The sequence below is a fragment of the Gopherus flavomarginatus genome, chromosome 20 (genome assembly GCF_025201925.1).
Source record: "Gopherus flavomarginatus isolate rGopFla2 chromosome 20, rGopFla2.mat.asm, whole genome shotgun sequence".
In the NCBI taxonomy this organism is placed as follows: Eukaryota; Metazoa; Chordata; order Testudines; family Testudinidae; genus Gopherus; species Gopherus flavomarginatus.
Window position 1 is genome coordinate 11063997 of NC_066636.1, and position 18715 is coordinate 11082711.

At 50.5% G+C, this 18715-nt stretch overlaps 1 protein-coding gene across 1 annotated transcript in view; it reads left to right on the forward strand.

Annotated features, from left to right (window-relative positions):
- The first annotated feature begins 580 nt into the window (after positions 1-580).
- Positions 581-18715, forward strand: part of LOC127037837 (zinc finger protein 560-like) — a 221509-nt gene continuing 203374 nt past the window's right edge. The window contains exon 1 of the mRNA XM_050929970.1: positions 581-614. The gene's annotated coding sequence lies outside the window, so the exon portion shown is untranslated. The remainder of the gene's footprint in view (positions 615-18715) is intronic.

The following is an 18715-nucleotide window of genomic DNA, read 5'->3' on the forward strand; positions in this document are numbered from 1 at the left end:
AACAGTCCTTCTTTCCTTGCCCCCTGATTCTGGTTTCACACCCTGGGACCATCTCTTCTCTTTGTCTCTCCCCCTCCAGGTGAAGCAGAAATGGAGGCAACTTCAGCCACTGGAGTCAGCCTCAGCGAGCACTGCAGCCGGACCCGGGGGAGGGGGGGTGTTTGCAGACACAGGAAGGGAGCAGGGGGTGCTGGGAAGAAGGCGGCAGGAGAACAAAGCTCAGAGACCCAACATGGGGAAATTCCAGGGGGCGGGGCTCTGACACATCCCAGGTGCGGACAGCTCCTGGGGGCGGGACTCTGGCTCAGCTCGGGGGCAGGGCAGCTCCTCGGGGCGGGGCTTCAGCACAGAGCAGGTGCGGGGCAGCTCCTGGGGGCGGAGCTCCAGCACAGCCCGGGGGCGGAGCAGCTCCTGGGGGCGGGGCTCTGGCACAGCCCATGGGCAGGGCAGCTCCTGGGGGCGGGGCTCTGGCACATTGTGACGCTGAGCCCGGGCTGAACAGCTGCTTCCTGGTTCTCCACGTGCTGCCAGCAGCGCTGGAGCTGCCCGAGCCAGAGCGGAGCCGCTGTTGTCAGCTGCAGCCAGGATCTGCTCCCGGCCCCGCTGGGATCCAGGTGGGGACAGAGACTGGGGCCCGGGGGTTCCCCTTGGTGTGGCTGGCGGGGGCGGGAGGGGAGAAGCCGGAGCTGCAGGCGGGGGAAGGGCGATGGGACACTGTGACCCGGAGCCCCAGGGGAATGAGAGGCGCTGGGGGGCAGGAAAGTGACTCTGCCCCAGGGAGCCTGGGAGAAGCCTTGAAGGCGCCTCGGCCCCAGTGGAGCTGCAGGAGGATCCGCCCGCCCCGCTGGGATGGCGGGGCCGGGGCCCGGCTGTCGTGTGGGGGGGAGGGGCGGACCCCGGGCCCGGCGGGGTGGAGCGGTGTGTTAAATCCCTCCCCATAGCAATGTGCTGCTCCCGGGCACTGTGCATGCCCAGTAACAGCCGCTGAAGCCGCTGCCCTTCCCCCTTGCATTGTCCAAGGAGTCTTCCAGCTCCCCCCCCGCCCTTAAATCAGCTCCTCAAAGGGCTCTGAGCTGCTCACGTGAATGGTTGCCCCGTGGCCGGGGGGACCATCACATTCTGTTTATGTATTGGACAGTCATATAAAATCCAGTCCAACAGTCCCCCTTTTCCACTAGTTATTTAATAGCAACATCAAATCCCCTCCGATCTTGGTGGTTTTCTCTCATGTTATCAAATGTCGTTTGTGACAGGGTTCTCTCTGCGTGTGTCAAAGATTGAAATAAAATACCCCAAACATTTGCCCCACTTCTCTCTAGTTGTTTTATTTCTAATGGAATATGATGGGTTGTTTCCCAATGTGCTACGATGCAGCCGCCTCTGGGGTGGATCCATGGTGGCTATTATTTGCTAGTGACAGCCCGTGGATCTTTCTTGCCCTCCAGGCCTTCCATTCTCCTGTTAAAGAAGCACTCCCCAGGCTCCCTCTGCCTGTGTGACTGGCCAGCAGGAGGTGGTGTTAACTTTCTAGCCACTTCTCACACTCTGTGAGGTAACACTTGCAGGGGCAGGGAGGGTGTCTGTGTGGGGAGATTGCAGCTGAAGGGGCATTGTGGTAGGGGGAGGCCTCTGGGTGGCTGGGCAGGGGGTACCCTAGTCAGGTTGGTGGGTTGTGAAGGTTTGGGTTTTTCGGGGGTGGTGGTTCTGATGTGCCCATCCCTGAGGCTATGGGTCCTGGAGGTGGGTATCGCTGGGGGCCTGGTGGCTGCAGAACAGTGGGGGTGGGTGTCTCTTGGGGAGGCGGGACAGAGGGTTAGAGGGAGCCTGGTTCTGTGCCAGGGGCTCTGTCTGTGCTTCCCCCGCTGGTTCCTGGTTTTGTTGCCATGCCCAGTGCACAGAGCTGGGGGAGGGGATCCCTGGCACTAGGTGAGGGCATGCCAGGGAAGCAGAGTGATGGGTCGCACTGTAAAGCATCAGGGGGTCACACTGGGCAGAGGAGGGGGTCCCAGGCAAATGTCAGGGTAGATCGTTCTGGAGGGTGGGGAAGTTCCTAGGCAGGCAGTGAGGGACTGAGTTCCCAGTGCGGGGGGGTCCCTTGAGGGGGTCCCTGGCTGCTGGGGCTCTTGGTCGGGGGGAACCCTTTGGGATTCCCAACCTGGCAATCATGGTGTGGTGGGGGTTCTCTGGCCGGTGGGGCTTTGAGGGGTATCTGGGGTCCCTGGCCAGGGACTCTGGGGGCTGCGTCCCAGGGAATATCTGATGGGATCCTGGCTGGGGGGTGTCTGGGGCCCCTGGCTGGGGGGTCTGGGCTCTGGGTACTAGGGGGTGTCTGGGGGCTGCTGCTAACCATGATCCTTCTCTCTGGTCAACTTGTACCAGAGTCCTGGCTCCTAGTCACCAGGTCACCAAGTCCATTCCCCAGTCACGTGCCCTGTCACTGTGATAACTTTCTGTCCACTTAGCAAACACTGTTAGTGTGAATTCACAGAATTTACTTTTCTCCTCTTTTGAAAACTGCAGGAACTTTCGGTTCCGTTTGGAAAATTTTTGCCCCCAGTCCTTGTCCTAGATCTGCGGGGGTGAGGGAGGTGGGAAGGGAGTCAGCACTGCCACACGATGGTCTTTTCCACAGCGTTCTGAACTCATTCTTTCTGAAATCCGGTGTCATTGAGACCGTTGTTAATCCAGAGTCACTGTATGGAAAGACAAGGAGTGATTCCAGATGGACAGTGGGTCAAATGAGATCAGCCATTCTCCCTGTGAGGAGGGGCTCCCATTAGCTGCTCTCCCCAGAGAGCTAAAGGAGGGAAGCTGCTCATACACTCCGTCCCTCTCTGCTCAGGATATTGGGGTTCAGCTTCCTGGGTCAGATGCTGCAGCCTCCATTGTGATCTGGGAGACCAGGCTTGGCAGCTGCTGCTCCCCCAGTGGGGCTCTGTGCTGGGAAGTGACCTTAATTAAAGCTTCTTCTCTGCCCGGCCCAGGGGATGACTTTCTGCAGCTGGTCCTAGCCCCCTAGGGCAGTCCTGGGCCCTGTTACTACTAAATTCTGAGCCAGAGTCTCCAGGTAACTGAAAGACCTCAGGGAATGTCCTAGGGTCTGGCAAGAAAGTGACTCTGCACAAACAACACCAACTCATTTCTCCTCCCATTAGCGGTTGCCAGGAGGAAATCCAGCCATGGGAGAGCAAAGCCCCCAGGAATGGGACTGTCCCAGCCAGAGGGGCAGGGAGAGAGGACAGGGGAAGGAGAGACTGAAAGGGGCAGTGGGAGAAATGAATGTGGGGGAGAGATTTCCAGCTCTCTAGTCCACCCAGACACATGTATTGCTGCATCCTGGGGCAGAACCACTTTCCAGTGAACAAAACAAGGATCAGACAGAGCAAAAGCCAGTTCCTGACTCCATATTCCCCCTGCTGGGGTGTGGCTGCCGTGGGGTCAGTGTCTGAGGGAATCCCCCACAGTGACTCCTTTGGTTCTGCTCTTTTCTAGCCTTGTGTAGAGAAGGGGTGAGGGGAGAGAGAAGGGAGGTTAAAAATGTGTCTGTGGACTTAGCCTGGCAGGAGGGGCCAGGTCTAAATTGTAATAAACAGATTGAGCATTTCCCAGCATGACAGAATCTAGGGTGTCTGTCTGCAGGGAAAGGGCCTGGGGGAATTGTGATGTGAAATTAACTAAAACCGGTTCTGAAACACCCACAACTGCCCTTCTCCCCCAGACAGGCTGCAGAATGTTTTGCTCCAGCTCATCCCAGCCTGGCGTGGGACAGGGAAGAGAAATGGCTGCAGTGGAGTCAGTCCAGGTAGAGATTATCGGGGGGTTGCTGGTGGGTTCCTGCTGGAGGAAAGGGAGAGCAAATACACCAGAGGTGGGAAGGTTTGCAGAGTCTGGTTTGGAGGTTGGAGCGGGACAGGAAATTCACAGCGTGGGGAAAGGAGGAGGCCAGGGTGTGGCAGACCTGCTGGGAGTTATTTACTAAGTGGCCTAGATTCTAGGAACAGACCCAGGAGGTTTGGAGGTGGAAATGCCCTAATTTGTGAAGAGAGAAAATAACCCACCTACATGGAGCTAGTCAAACTGACCAGACTCCTAGTGCTGGAGCCTGACCTCATTAACCATCAGCTGCTGTGAGATATAAAGGGGACACCCATGAGTCAGGCTTATTGGAGCTGCCTCTCCCTTCATATCCCACTCCTCACAATGAGGAGGGTGTTGGGCATCCTACCAGCGAGCTCTCCCTGGACCCTGCTAGGGGCTCCATCTCCTGTATCAGTCAGTGGCTAGTAGGGGGGTGATGGATATGCTGGGAGAGATAAGGGGCTCTCTCTTTATCCCCTCACCCTGGCATTTGCTGGATACTCTGAGCCAGGTCGAGGTGGGACTCTCCTGACTATGATCCACCCAGAGCTTCCATTTGATTCACTCTTCTCTGCCACAAATAGTGGGGCTGTGAGTGGGGCAGCAAGTCCTTAGTGTTGGACTCTTACTCTTTCAGGGGCTGGTGACCTTCAAGGAGATGGCTATGTATTTCACCAGGGAAGAGTGGGCTCTGCTGGACCCCACTCAGAGAGCCCTCTACTGGGATGTCATGCAGGAGAACTATGAGACTGTGACCTCGCTGGGTAAGGGTTCCTGTCCCTTCTGTTCTTGGAAGGGGAAATGAAGAGTGAAGGTTCACGCCACCCCCACAATGCCATCTGTTTCAGCATCACCCCAATAGGCCAGTGACACACATAATACCAGAGACCCTCCTCTGCTGCAGAACACTTTGGGAACAGAGCACAGGAGCCGTATTGCACAGTGTCAAATATCTCCTGTTTGCTCAAGTGAAACTGGGGGTTAGGTCTGGCATAACTGTCCCATACCCCTAATCATTTTTGTTGCCCTTTTCTGAACCTTTTCCAATTCCAATATTTCTATTTTTGAGATGGGGTGACATGTGCATGCAGTATTCAAGATGTGGGTGTAGCATGGATTTATTTGCTGTTTTTACAAATATGATCTATGAGATATTCTGACATATCTATCACTTTCTTAATTATTTCCTACATTGTTCACTTTTTTTCACTGCTGCTGCACATTGAGTGGATGTTTTCAGAGAACTATCCACAGTGACTCCAAGATCACTCTCTTGAGTGGAAACAACTAATTTAGACCCCATCATTTTGTACGTATAGTTGGGATTGTGTTTTCCAATCGGCTGCACTATGTGCTATCCTGTCATCTAGTACTGCTAAGATCCTGGATTCAGTAATATCCCTGCCCTTCCTGTTGCCTTTCTCCACCGAACCCCGCCAGCCCATGCTTCCTGTTCCCAGCTTCCCCAGGATTCTCGCACTGTCTCTGAACCTCTCTGTCAGCAAGAAACAGTGCCAGGGACACTTGCCCTCTGTCTGGAGTCTTCGATTTCTGGGACATGGATTTACTTTCTCTGTGTTGTAAGAGGCTCTGTCATAATGAGTGTCTGTGATGTTACCCAGAGTACAATCTGGACTGTTAAATAGCTGTACCTCAGTCCTCCAGCATGGGGTGCCTTTTCCACTGTTTTCCCGCGAGAACAGCCCCTCTTGGCCAATTAACACACAGTCTCCAGCATGTAACTCACTCCCAGCTACACAGTATTGAGTGCTGCTAGACAGCCACTCATGAATTACACCTCAGGAGAAAACCAGCAAATTCTCAAGTGCCCAACTTTCCCCCAGAAATGTGCATCTTGCACTGTCCAGCACGCTACTGAACGACCCAAGCTCATATGAAGTCTGTCATTTCATCAGCGGAAAATGACATGCACCAGCTTGTTATCCCAAACAGAGTTTCCAACACACTTCAATCCACACATACTGGTTAGATGAACAATAAACCAAGCTTGTTAACTACCAAAAACTAAAACTAGGCCCAGTCCATGAAAGGGGCACTCCCAGGAGAGACTGTACAAAGGCTGGAACATGAAACACCTTTGTAAACCTGAGACAGCTGCCTTGGGGACAATGACAGGGAGAATCCCACAAAGTGACTCCTTTCTTTCTGCTCTTCTCTGGCCTCCGATTGTTCCTTCCAACTTGGAGTACTTTGCACTTGTCTCTACTGAATTTGATCCTATTTACTTCAGATCATTTCTCCCGTTTGTCCAGATCATTTTGAATTTTAATCCAATCCTCCAAAGCACTTACAACCCCTCCCAGCTTGGTGTTCTCTGCAAACTTGATATGTGTAAGAGAGAGACTGTTACTGGGAGGGTTTCCCCATGTGTCAGAGGGTTACACCTTGGTGGGAGGGGGCTAGGCCTGTACTGTAATAAGGTCACTCTGTGCTTCACAGTGTGCTAGAACCTAGAATGTGCATTAGCAGGGGAAAAGCTGGGGGGAATCGGCTTGTGGAATGGACAAAAGCCTAGTCTGAATTCTCACACCTTGCCCTTTTCACCCCGGCAGGCCAGAGAATAACATCCATGTTTCGCTGCAGATCATCTCGTCCTCCCAGGGGCAAGGAAATAGCTGCAATGGAGCTGGCTCAGGTAAGAGATTATCAGGGTGGCGGGCTCTGCTTGGAGGTTGAGGAGCAGTAAATGCATAAGAGGGTGGTAATTGCTAGAAGTGGTGGGAAGCAGGAAATATCTCGGGTGGAGAAAGGGAGGGGACAGCATGTGACAAACCTGCTGAGACTTGTGTAGTGTAGGGCGTGATGGGTTGTCACCCCCAGGAGGCAGTTTGTGGAGCTTCTGGGAACTGCTGTGTCCTCTAACCCTCACGCTGGGCTGGCCCTTCTCACACTGCTTTGCTGGAGATTTCGCCAGCCTCTCCAGGGCCTGTTATCACCCAACACAACAGCAGGTGGCGCCATGCAGCCAACTAAGCTACCTGAGTGCGTTACCTAAGCCACTCAAGGACAGATAAAAGACAAGAGCCAATTTCCCACTCCCCAACCTTGCACGCTTGCTGTAGTATAAATCCAGAATGATACCATCTTATAGTGCACAGGGATCTCTATAATGCAAGCTCATTAATGTAGTTCCCCTTCCCCTCGACATGGGACAGATGTGCACAACAAGCTGAGATTTTCCCCAGACACTTCACTCAAAATACGCTGGTTAAGATAAAGCATCAAACAAGTTTATTAACTGCAGAAAGATAGATTAAGTGATTATAAGTGATAACAAACAGATCAAAGCAGATTATTTAGCAAATAACCAAAACTCAGACTAAGCCTAACATACTAGATGGATAGAATTTGAATTAGCAATTTCTCACCCTGACTGATGGTACAAGCAGTCCCCCAAGTTTCCATACACAAGCTAGAAATCTCTTGATCCTGGGAGCAGCACTTCCCCCACATCCGTTTTTGTTTCTCAGGTGTTTCCAGAAGTTCTCTTGTGTGGAGAATGAGGCCAAGAGATGATGTCACACCCCACCTTATGTAGCTTTTCCATATGGTGGGAACCTTTTGTTCCAAACTCAGTTCCTAGTCCAGTTTGTGGAAAACTACAGGTACTAAAATGGAGTTTAGTGTCATGTGGTCTGGTCACAGGCCCTGCTGAGTCATAGTAGCCATGACTCATAGGCTGGCTGAAACATTCACAGGAAGGCTAAGCTCTTCCACAGTCCATTGTCTTTGTTGAGCCATCAGCACTGTCTGGCTTCTTCATTGTTGTACCTGAAAGGCTCATTGTGCGTGTTACCCAGAGTAAGCACATTTGAAATACAGATACAGAGTCAATATCCATAACTTCAGATACGAACATGATATGTGCACACAAATAGGATAATCCTATTCAGCAAATCAGAACTTTTCCAGTGACACCACACATGATGCATCTTCTACAAAATATATCATAATTATGTCCTAATCATATTATAATCATACCACTATGATGAATATGGGGGTGTAGTGTCAGATAGGTCCTAATTTCAAGGCACAGGAGTTGGGAATGGAACTTCCCCTCTTTGTGGAACAGGAAATAACCATCCAGCCAGGGCAGGGACAACTTCCCAGACTCTCAGCGATGGAGCCTGAATCTACTGACATTTCATTAATTACCACCAACCCCAATCTTTGTGGCAACTGTAAACTTTATCAGTGATGATTTTGTACTCTCTTCTAAGTCATGGATAAGAATGTTAAATAGCACAGGGCCAAGAACCAATCCCTGCAGGAACCTGCTAGAAAGAAATCCACTCGATCATGGTTCCCCATTTACTATCAGAGTTTTTAATCTATTTAATGTATGCCGTGTTTATTTTGTATCATTCTAGTTTTTTTTAGTAAAAATATTGTGCTAATCAAGTCATGTCCCTTACGGAAGTTTAGGTATATTACATCAATACTATTAGCTGCAACCAAACTTTTGATCTCATCCAATAAGGATATCCCGTTAGTTTGATAGGCTCTATTTTCTCTAAACCTTTGTTAATGGGCACTACAATTCTGACCTTCTAACTTCTATTCTTTATGATTGACTTCCCCTTTCTTCCATATATTTTATTTGGAGAGTGTTTGGATTCCTACCAGGGAGCCACTATCAGGGTCCAGAGACAGCCCCATCTCCTATATTAAGCTCTGGCTAGTAGCTATGTGATAAATGTGAAGACCCTACTTCTGTCTGTCAGATGGGAGACACAAAGGTTCTCTCTTTCTACCCTCTGCTGCCTCCTGGCTGCTGTAAGCAAGGTGGGTTGGGACTCTGTTAACATGTGCCTCCCGGAGCTTCCATTTCCCTGGTGCTGCTGTTTCGTGAATAGTGGGGTTGAGAGTGGGTCAGCAGGTACTGAGTATTGGACTCCTGCCCTTTCAGGGGCCGGTGACCTTCGAGGAGGTGGCTGTGTATTTCTCCAGGGAAGAGGGGACTCTGCTGGACCCCACTCAGAGAGCCCTCTACAGAGATGTCATGCAGGGGAACTATGAGACGATGGTCTTGCTGGGTAAGGATTCCTGTCCGTTCTGTTCTTGGAAGGGGAAATGAAGAGTGAAGGTTCATGCCACCCCCACGATGCCATCTGTACCCTGTCCTGTTTCAGCATCACCCCAATAGACCAGTAACGTACATACTACCGGAGACCCTCCTCTGCTGCAGAACACTTTGGGAACAGAGCACAGGAGCAGCATCACACAATGTCAAATATCTCCTCTTTACTCAAGTAAAACTGGGGTTAGGTCCAGCATAATGAACAGAAGCTTCCTACCGCCAGCCTTCTTTCAAACCCTCAGCCTTCTCTACCCAAACCAGAATGTGCTTGGGGTGTAACAAGCAGGCGGCTGGAGTCAGAGCTGCCAGTCCAGGGTTACTTATCATACAGACACTCAGTGCGTCCTTGAACGCTGGCTGGGAGTATCCAGACAGGGGAGCTCCAGCAGCAGAACACTGAATCTCACCCAGGATTACAGATGACACAACTCCTCGCTGATCTGGATTGCACCCCAGCATGTGAAAATGGCCTAGGTTGGTAGTGACATTTCTTGAGACATGGAGAGTCTTGCTCCCATATCACCAGGTGTAATAAAAATAACAGGAAAGGCCAAATATGGAAAACTGATTGTTCAGCTTGCTTTTGACCTGCATCATATTTTGATATATATTCCAAATAAGGAAATTAACGTGCAACGTATGTGTCATTGTTTGTGGTTTTAAGCTGTAAAAGGCTTGTGCGATTTTTAGCTCAGGAACGGTATTCCAATAGCTGTCGCCCCCTGCATGCTTGTAACCAAGAAAAGAGCCTCAGGCTGAGCTGATTCAAATATTAATCCTGTGGTCGTTTTCCACAACAGCCTCAATAGGTCCCTGTGATGGAATGTAAGGCTACATCTAGACTACCCACCGTATCGGCGGGTTAAAATCGATTGCTCGGGGATCGATATATGGCGTCTCATCTAGACGCCATATATCGATCCCCGAGCGCGCTTATATCGATTCCGGAACAACACCAACCCCAACGGAGTTGCTGATTTGACAGGGGGAGCCGCGGACATCGATTCCGTGCGGTGAGGATGGGTGAGTAATCCGATCTTAGATATTCGACTTCAGTTACGTTATTCACGTAGCTGAATTTGCGTATCTAAGATCGATTTCCCCCCGTAGTGTAGACCAGCCCTTAATGTCTTCACACCTTCCCCCTGCAGGAGAATGGCTGTTTGACCAGCTGTTTGCCTTGCTGTCTCTGAGGAACTGGTCTGTGTGTGTTCCCCAGAACTGTAACTTTTTCAGTAATATCATACTGTAAAATCTCACAATTTTACATACAGTGTTACTACACATTTTAACAGGAGGATAATATTCAGTAGGTTATGCGTTTTCTAATTATACCTCACAAGCCATTTTCCACTAGCAGGGTCTTCTCTGTTCACAGAATTTCTGATAGTTTGATGTCTTCTGGGACTGGATATCACTATTTTGGCATCTCTCTCTCTGTCTCAGTGAGCACCCGCTGTGGTTGTTGAAAGTCTGTGATGGGATCTATGGGATGCAACTGAACAGTGGGACCCCTGAGCCCTTTGTCCCACCACCTGGGCTCCCTCTCACACATGTGATGCTGAGACAAGCTGTGAATCTCTGGTAGATATTGCACTTACACAGACATCCGTAGGTAGGGACACAGCCAACTGAATTACATGAATGCTTCTGCAGCCACTCATAACACTAATGATAGAAAGTCGCCCCCCCTACAGCTCTGCAGCCTTGCACCCCTGGATCATACCATCTTGCCTTAATCAGAAGCCTGATCAGTGTGAGTTTATTACACAGGGTCCACCCCTGTGAATAGTACATGAACCAGCCTTGTAATGGAGCTGAGATTTCCCAAGAACTTCAAGCAAAATACACCAGTTTAAGTAGAGCATAAAACAGATTTATTAACTACAGAAAGATGGAGTTTTAAGGATTATAAGTGGTAGGAATAAAAGATCAAAGTAAATTACCATGGAAATTAAAGATAAATTCACAATCTAAACTTTACACCTTATTACACTAGGGCGTAGTTCAGTTATGCACACAGGAAGGCTTAATGCTCGAGCTGCTGCTCATGCTGGGCAGGCTTAAGGTCGGGCTCCCCACGGCAGGAGACAAGAAGACTTGGCCCCTGGAGGGGCAGGCTGGGGCTTCCTGGATCCCATTTGCTCACAGCCAGCGCCCTGCCCCCACTCCCAAGTCATCCATGGCGCCCCCAGGTCGGCCAGAATGGAGCAGCAGTTTTCCCTGCACTACGTCCACTTATGGCTTACAGGCAACTCCCAGACTCACCACAGTCCACCATCTCGGCCAGAAAGGAGCCCACTCAGCCTCACCATTGCTGCTTTTCCTTCCCCCCAGAACCCCGCTTCTCCTGGGCTGCAAGTAGCCATCCCTGGGATGCCAACAGGCAGCCACAGGGGTCTGTCTCTCAGCAGCCAACCGCACCTCCATGGGTTCAGCCCTCAGAAGGGCAGGTGGGGGTTTCCTGGATCCCAGTTGCTCACAGCCAGCCCAGCCTCCACCTCTGAAACCATCAGTCATGCCCCCAGGTTGGCCACAAAGGAGCCGCCATTCTCCACTTGGACTCAGCTTTGCTTGTTTTCCTTTCACCCAGAACCTCCCTTCTTCTCCTGGGCTGCAAGTAGCCACTCCTGGGAAGCCAAGAGGCAGGGACAGGATTCTACCTCCCAGCAGCCAACCACACCTCCCCAGGCATTGCAGAATGAAGGGTGGTGCTCTACTAACCCCACTTAGCCGCACAGATTCTTCCCTGCCTTCCTCAGCTCAACTTTCCTCTATTGCCCCATTCCTGCCTCACTTCCTCCTTTGGCCAGTCACGCAAAGGAGCCCAGCAGGAAGTGAGAGCCTCTATAGGCCAACCTCCAAGATCAGAGGTGGCCAAGCCACAAGCCTCCAAATGGTGACTGGCCTAACTACTCTAGGTTCTCCAGCCTGACACCAAGGTGCTTTCTCCACTGCTGTCAGCATCCTCTGTCATGCAGGGGTTGGAGTTATCCCAGGGACAGGCCAATAGGAGGAGTGCCCTTTCTGAATAACAAGGGGATCTGGGAAAAGGAAGCCAGCATGTTTCTGCCTGGTTTTGAACCAGGGACCTTTTGCGGGTTACGCAAATGTGATAACCACTACACTACAGAAACTCCACCTACTGGGTTGTTGCTCACTCTGGCACAGACCGATGGACAAATCTAGAGAATGTGGTGGTAGCCCCTCGATAGGTCAGCTGGAAGGGCAGAGGACTGGAGCCAGCACTCAGGAAGTCGTCCTTACCTCGCCCGTGTGACTCCAGCTTGAGGGAGAGCTTCTTTTTCTTCTCCTTGCTGACAAAGAGCAAGAGAAGAATGAAAGGTCAGGTGGGCCAACTCGGTGCAGAAGCCCATGCTGTCTTTTCCTGCTGCATAGCCTGAAATGAGGGACTCGTGGCAGTTAAAGGAACTGCTGCACTCTCAGAAAACATCCCGCCCGTGCATAAAGGAGGATAGAAGAGCCTGTTAGTCTAGCACGCTCCCAGCTGAACTCTTTCAGCAGCTGCTAGGTTTCTTTTTGGCCTGTTACTTTTCTGTCTGGGATGTTGTTGTCAGCTGTGGCACAGAAAAAGGACGTCATTGCGAGCTGCCCATGAAGATAAGATTAACTTTTGCCTTCCTTGCTCGGCTTTACTTGCTTCCTCACCCTATTCCTGCCTTAGTTCCTGTGTTACCTGAAGGCAACGGGGGCCCAGCAGTACGAAGAGGAAGTTAGACAGCTAGACCCTGGTGGCAAAAGTTCTACCACCGCTTGCCACCCCACTCTCTTCTCCCAGCTTCACATATTGACCGCCAGGGACTTGGTGCCCAGCAGCGCAACGGAAGGCAGTGGACAGAGCCACCCTCGCCTTGAAGCTCTGGCTCATTAAACCGTATCTTCAGTCGCTGATGGCCAATGAGAGACCAACAGCGCTTGCCATTTTAGCACTTGAAAATGCCATTGGTCAGTCACTGGATCTCTTTAATGCTGTTACATAACAAATGAAAATAGAATCTCAGTGTGACATTCTGTACCTTTGGGGGAGTGTGCTGTAACCCCCATATTCCTCATTTTCATATAATCGTGATCTTATATACAGAGCATGCCTTGTAAGGTATCAGGGGAAAGGATATGATCTGCTGAAAGTCATTTCTCTACCCATAGATGTTTACCATTCATGCATATGAAGTTATGAGAATTGTGCAGTGTGGTTATCACTATGCTGTAAGGTGGGGGAGTCAGCCAAATATTAGCTCCCCAGTGACAACAGCAAGGAAAGTAACCAAAACCCGGACAGGGTGTCAAACAACCCATCAACAGCCATTGTTCAGCAAGGGAGCTACAGTGCAATCACTTACCTGCAAGAGGACACCCCAGGGGAATTGCTCAGACTTGCTTGGAGAGACGCAGTGATGCTCACCTGACTCTGAAGGGGGAGCAAAGCCAAGAGGGAAGAAAGGACATGATAAAAGCAGAGACATTTGCCATGCTTTGTCTCTCTCATCCACCTACATCTACAGACACCCCCACCCCAAGCAACTGAAGCGCTGACGAAAGGGGAGAGCCTGGCTGAAAAGCCACCAGCCGGCCTGTGGTGAGAAGCATCTAAGTTTGTAAGGGCATTGAAAGGGTTAAGATCAGCTTAGAGTGCATTTTGCTTTTATTTCACAAAAACAACGAGGAGTCCGGTGACACCTTAAGAACTAACAGATTTATTTGGACACAAGCATTCGTGGGTAAAAAGCCCTCTTCTTCAGATGCATGGAGTGAAAATTGCAGATAGAGGCATAAATATATATTGGAACATGATGTAAAGGGAGTTACCATACAAGGGGAGAACCAGTGTTGAAGGCTAATTCAGTCAGGGTGGATGTGGCTCTCTCCAAGTAATTGACAGGGAGGTGTCAATACCAAGAGAGGGAAAATTGCTTTTGTAGTGAGCCAGTCACCCCCAGTCCCTCTTCAAGCTCAAATTAATGGTGTTAAGTTTGCAGATCAGTTGTAACTCTGCAATTTCTCTTTGAAGTCTGTTTTTGAAGTTTTTTGAATGGCTTCTTTTAAATGGCTACTTTGAATGGCTACGTTTAATTGTGTTATTGAATATGAACATGTAAACGTGTTATGGAAGTCCCATGTGGTCTAGTGGTTAGGATTCTTTGCTTTCACCCAGACAGCCTGGGTTCAGTTCCCCACACAGGAACAATGCAGAGCTTCTCCTTGGAGGGGAGACAGGAAACAAAAAGAATGGGAAGGGATCCTGCCAGCAGCAGAGCTGGATAGAGTTGGGAGCAGTACTGGATTTGACATGGTGCCATAGTGCTAGGCCCAAGCTCTGAAGGGACCTGTAACAGTAACTTCCTCCCCTCTGCAGAAAGGGAGCCTCAGAGCAGCCTGGATTCAGTAGGGGAGCTGAGACCCCATAGGGCCCTGGGAGCTGTAGTTCCTTGACCAGCTCCCTACCTTGGAGCAGAGAAGGAACATTTCCCAGTATTCCCTTGGCTGCTATCAACAGGAAAGGGAGGGGGGAAGCTGTGAGACTCCATGCGCTGCAGCTTGCTGTGGCTGGGGGGCTGGCTGGCTGCTAGAAGGAGGTGCCAGCTGTGAATAGGGAAGAGGTGTGACCAAGGAGTAGAAGGCTTTGGCCCAGGTAGCACCCTCAGAAGACTTCCCCAAACAGGCTTAGGGATGCTGGTGTGACCTCGCCTGGCAGCCCCCAAAGATGGAACTGGGTGGACTAACTGGACAGGGCCCCTCTCTATCTGAAGCTGGGCAAGGGAGGTATGTGGATCCCACCAGAAGGTAAAATGGTAAGTAAGGAAGGGGAGGCTCTACTGGACCTGGACAGCTTCAGATACAGGACAGGAGGATTTCCACTTCTGAGCCATGAAAATAGAAATTGACTTTTCCTTTCCAGATGTATCTAATATTCATAAAGGGAATCTAGCCCCTGCCTTCCAGATCTGAACACCTCAAAATCAGGAGTGCTCAAGCTCAATTTGGGCAGCTGTTACTTCATTTCTCCCAAATCAAATATGCTGATCCACTGTCATTTACTGTAGAAAAAGTAGGAGAAAATTGAGCGACAAACGTTGGGGTCTTCACAGTGCTAACGAGGGCTGGAATTGCTATTTTCAACAGCCATTACACTTTTTTTTTTAGTTTTGTTTGTTTAAAAGGAAGACAGTGATATTGCACTGGCAAATTCCCCATAGAAACAAAGAATGGAACAAAAGAATAATAAAGGCACCTCAACTTTCCTCATTTATGTAGGACGGTCTTATTAGATGGATCCAGACATCTTCCAATCACAGAAGCTGATAATTGTTCCACTTTACTGCAGTTCTGAAACCATGCAGGAACCTAGAGGAGGAAAGTGCCTAACTCCAGAGTCTTCAGCTGCCTAGGGCCAGTGCTGAGGATTTAGAGTCCCTAGTGCTGCCCTTGCAAGGTTCAAGCATGCTCAGCCTTGGCATTGCCTCCGCTCCTGCGGCTAGTAGCTGCAGCTGTCTAAGGCTGGCCTCTGGCAGTTGCCCCATGGCTGTAGCTAGAGAAACTACAAGTGGCTCTATGACTCCTGGGGCCATTAAGCTAGAGCACCTAAAGACACTGGAGTTAACCTCAAGGAACAGAGGTCACCAGTAGGAAAGGAATGTCGGGGGAGCAGGGAAGGCGGGAGGAGGTCAGGCTTGCAGAGGGAGCTTCCAGCTGGTTGGGAGCATGTCCAAAGTAGAAAGGAAACAAGTATGGGGAGAGGTGGTGGTGACCAGGTAGCAGACTAGCACGTAGATGGGAGCAGAGGGAGAGATGCTGGTGTCTTCAGATTCCCAAGGGCTAAGTCCTCACTGTGGGGAAATGGTGTTTGCAGGTGGCTTGCTCACATGGCAGGATGGGGGCTGAGGGAGGGATCTGTCAGAACTGATCAGGTGTCTGCTGGCTTTAGGACTTTGAGCTGAGACTAGGACCACATGCAGTGACTGGTGACATGGGGGGGTACTGGAGACATGGCTAGAGAAGGTCTGAATGAGGAAAGAGATAAATCTGTGGGGAGTTTCCTTGGTCACTATGAAAGTTCTGCTCACTGTGGACACTGGTAAACCCACATGGGTGTACAGCTCAATAAGAAAACCCGCGGGCTGAGGGAGCTGTGTATGGCAATGCATATAGTCATGGAGAGGTGTGTGATCAAAATGAAAAATGTCTCTGAGGTTCAGTACCGGGTATACGAAGGCACCAATGGCACTGCCCCACCAGGCCCACACTCAGAGCCCACAGTGACTATACCGGGGCCCACAAATATGTTTGGTGCCAGGACCAACAAAAGGTTAATCCAGCCCTGACTGCCTGAGCACTATTTCAGCCTCACATTTTTGGGTGGAACTCCCACAGTGAGAGCTGCAGAGCACTCCCCCGCAACACACACGCACACACTCGTCCTGGTGTTGGGAGGGGAACAGGAGAAAGGACAAAAGAAGAGATGAAGAGAAAGGAGGGAGGGACAGGTGGATGGAGGAAGAGGTGAAACAAAAAGGACAAACCCTAATGTCCCCATGATTCTAAGGGACAAAATCCCAGGTGCGGAATAAAATTCTGCCTCCTTAAGCTCATGTATTCCATGCCTACAATTCAACTCTCACCAGATGGATAAGACTGAACAGGTTTCACACCTCCAGGAGGCTCTTACCTTCTAAAGAGGGACGGCTGTTTTCTAGTAAAATCACTACAAGGGAAGGAGAAAACTGGAAAGAGGTTTCTCCTGGCGCTCACGTCCGTGAACCCAAATACTCTCTCAGTCCTCAGACAGAGACCTGGAGAAGGAGTCTTGCTGAAGCAAAGCCACAGGGGTCTCTGAGGTTTCCCTAGCCCCTGGCCCCTGACTGATGTCAGGATCTCTCTGTGAGGTCACCACCTGCTCACCAATAGCCTTTGACCAATAGTGTGAGGTCCTGCAAAAGGCCTTTGTGATGTCACTGCCACACCCCGCCCTTGCTGTGCCAATGTCCTGCCCCGGCCAGGCACTTTGGAGCTTTGAGCTACTCCCTGTGGATCACCTCACTCAAGGAGCTTTTCTATAGAGCATCCTCAGATGTCTAAGCACACGAGTGCCATGGCAATGAACTGACACACATGGCACCAAGAGGAGATCATTAGTAGACTAACCTATAGGAGAAGGACACCCCAGCATTAGTAGGGGAGAAATCCCTACTGAACATGCATTACACCTAGCAGCTCCTGCGTGGGGTCGGGCAGGGGCTGCGGAGGGGGGAGACCTGGGAAAGGGATGGATGGAAAATGTCTGTGCAGCTGGGACATGGCCAGGGGGCGAGGGGAGAAGAGCAGGTGACCCCTGAGGAGCAGGGAGAAAAAGGGAGGGCTGAGATCCCCTTGGAATTACCACTGCCCCCTCCGTGGAGACCCCCCTCCTCTCCTGTCCTGCCCCCTTTCTCCCTAGAGAGCAACAAGCAACATCCAGGCTGACACCCCCTTCCCTCAAACCCCTGAGAAGTTCCCTGTTCCCCTCCCCCCATTGTGCCCCATTTTCTCTCCTTTGCTAATGGCCAGTTCAGATCTCAGGTTTGGGGTGTTTCCCCCCATTTTCACCTGCAGTGATTTGTCCTTGTGTAGGTGGGAAATGGTTCCCCCGAGTGATTTCTGAACTGGGCAGAGGCTGGGGGGGGCCTGAGACAGGGACACCTCTGGGCTGGGCTGGGGGGGGCACTCTCTGCTGGCAACAGGGCGTGGGAAGGGCCAGGAAGGGGAGGGGGGAGCAAGTGTCCCCCATAGAGAGGGTCCAGCCCCAGGCTGCTACCAGTAGCACATTCCTATCCTGGCCGGGGGGGGGCTTTCTCCAGCTGGGACCTGCCCCCTAGGCAGCCCCAGGCTCTGACCGCACCAGCCCCGCCTGGAGCCCCCAGTGAGTGAGAGACCCCGGAGGGGGAGGGGGAGGGAGCACTGGGCCCTGACAGGAAAGTGACTCTCTCCCCTCAGATCTTGGTGTTTTCCTCTCATGTTATCAAATATGCAGTTTGTGACACAATTTCTTTGCAAATCTCAAAGATTCAAATAAAATAACCTAAACATTTGCCCCACTTCTCTCTAGTTGTCTATTTCTAATTGAATATGCCCTGAGATTTTCCTGTCTCTAATTATAAAATAATAAGAAAATCTCAGATTTACACCTTTTCTCAGATTATTGAACACAAAATGTTTGCAAATGTTGCCCATTTCCTCTTTATTCATTTATCAAGTATTCATGTGAAACACTCAGATTTTACCTCCTATCAACAACTGATATAAAATCCCTCTGATTTTCCACTTTCCTCTCTATAATTTGCAAAATGGATCCAAAATCTCTGATTTCCACCCTTTGTCTTTCATTTCTGAACACTGATCTGAAAGCTCAGGTTTTCCCTCTGTGTCATTATCAAATGTCAATTAACAATCCTCTCAAGTTTTGTGCTGTTCCTTATGTTTCTAAATCCTAAAAACTTCTTCCTTCGGGGGAACCTGTTGCCCTGAGTCGCTCTCCATTCTGGATGTTGCAGGGGATTAAATTTCCCAGTGATTGTCTTTCCCCTCTCCTTTGAGGATCATTTGTTCCCTCTTTTAGCTCTGTTAGATATTTGCCAAAGAAAGAGAACAGCCTTTTATTTAATACACATCAAAGCCAGAGGCCTCCCCCTGTTTGGGGATCAGTGGTTCGCAGCTGGTAGTGGGAGAGTTGGCTGGCCCCTTTTCTTTTCTCCAGCTGGCACG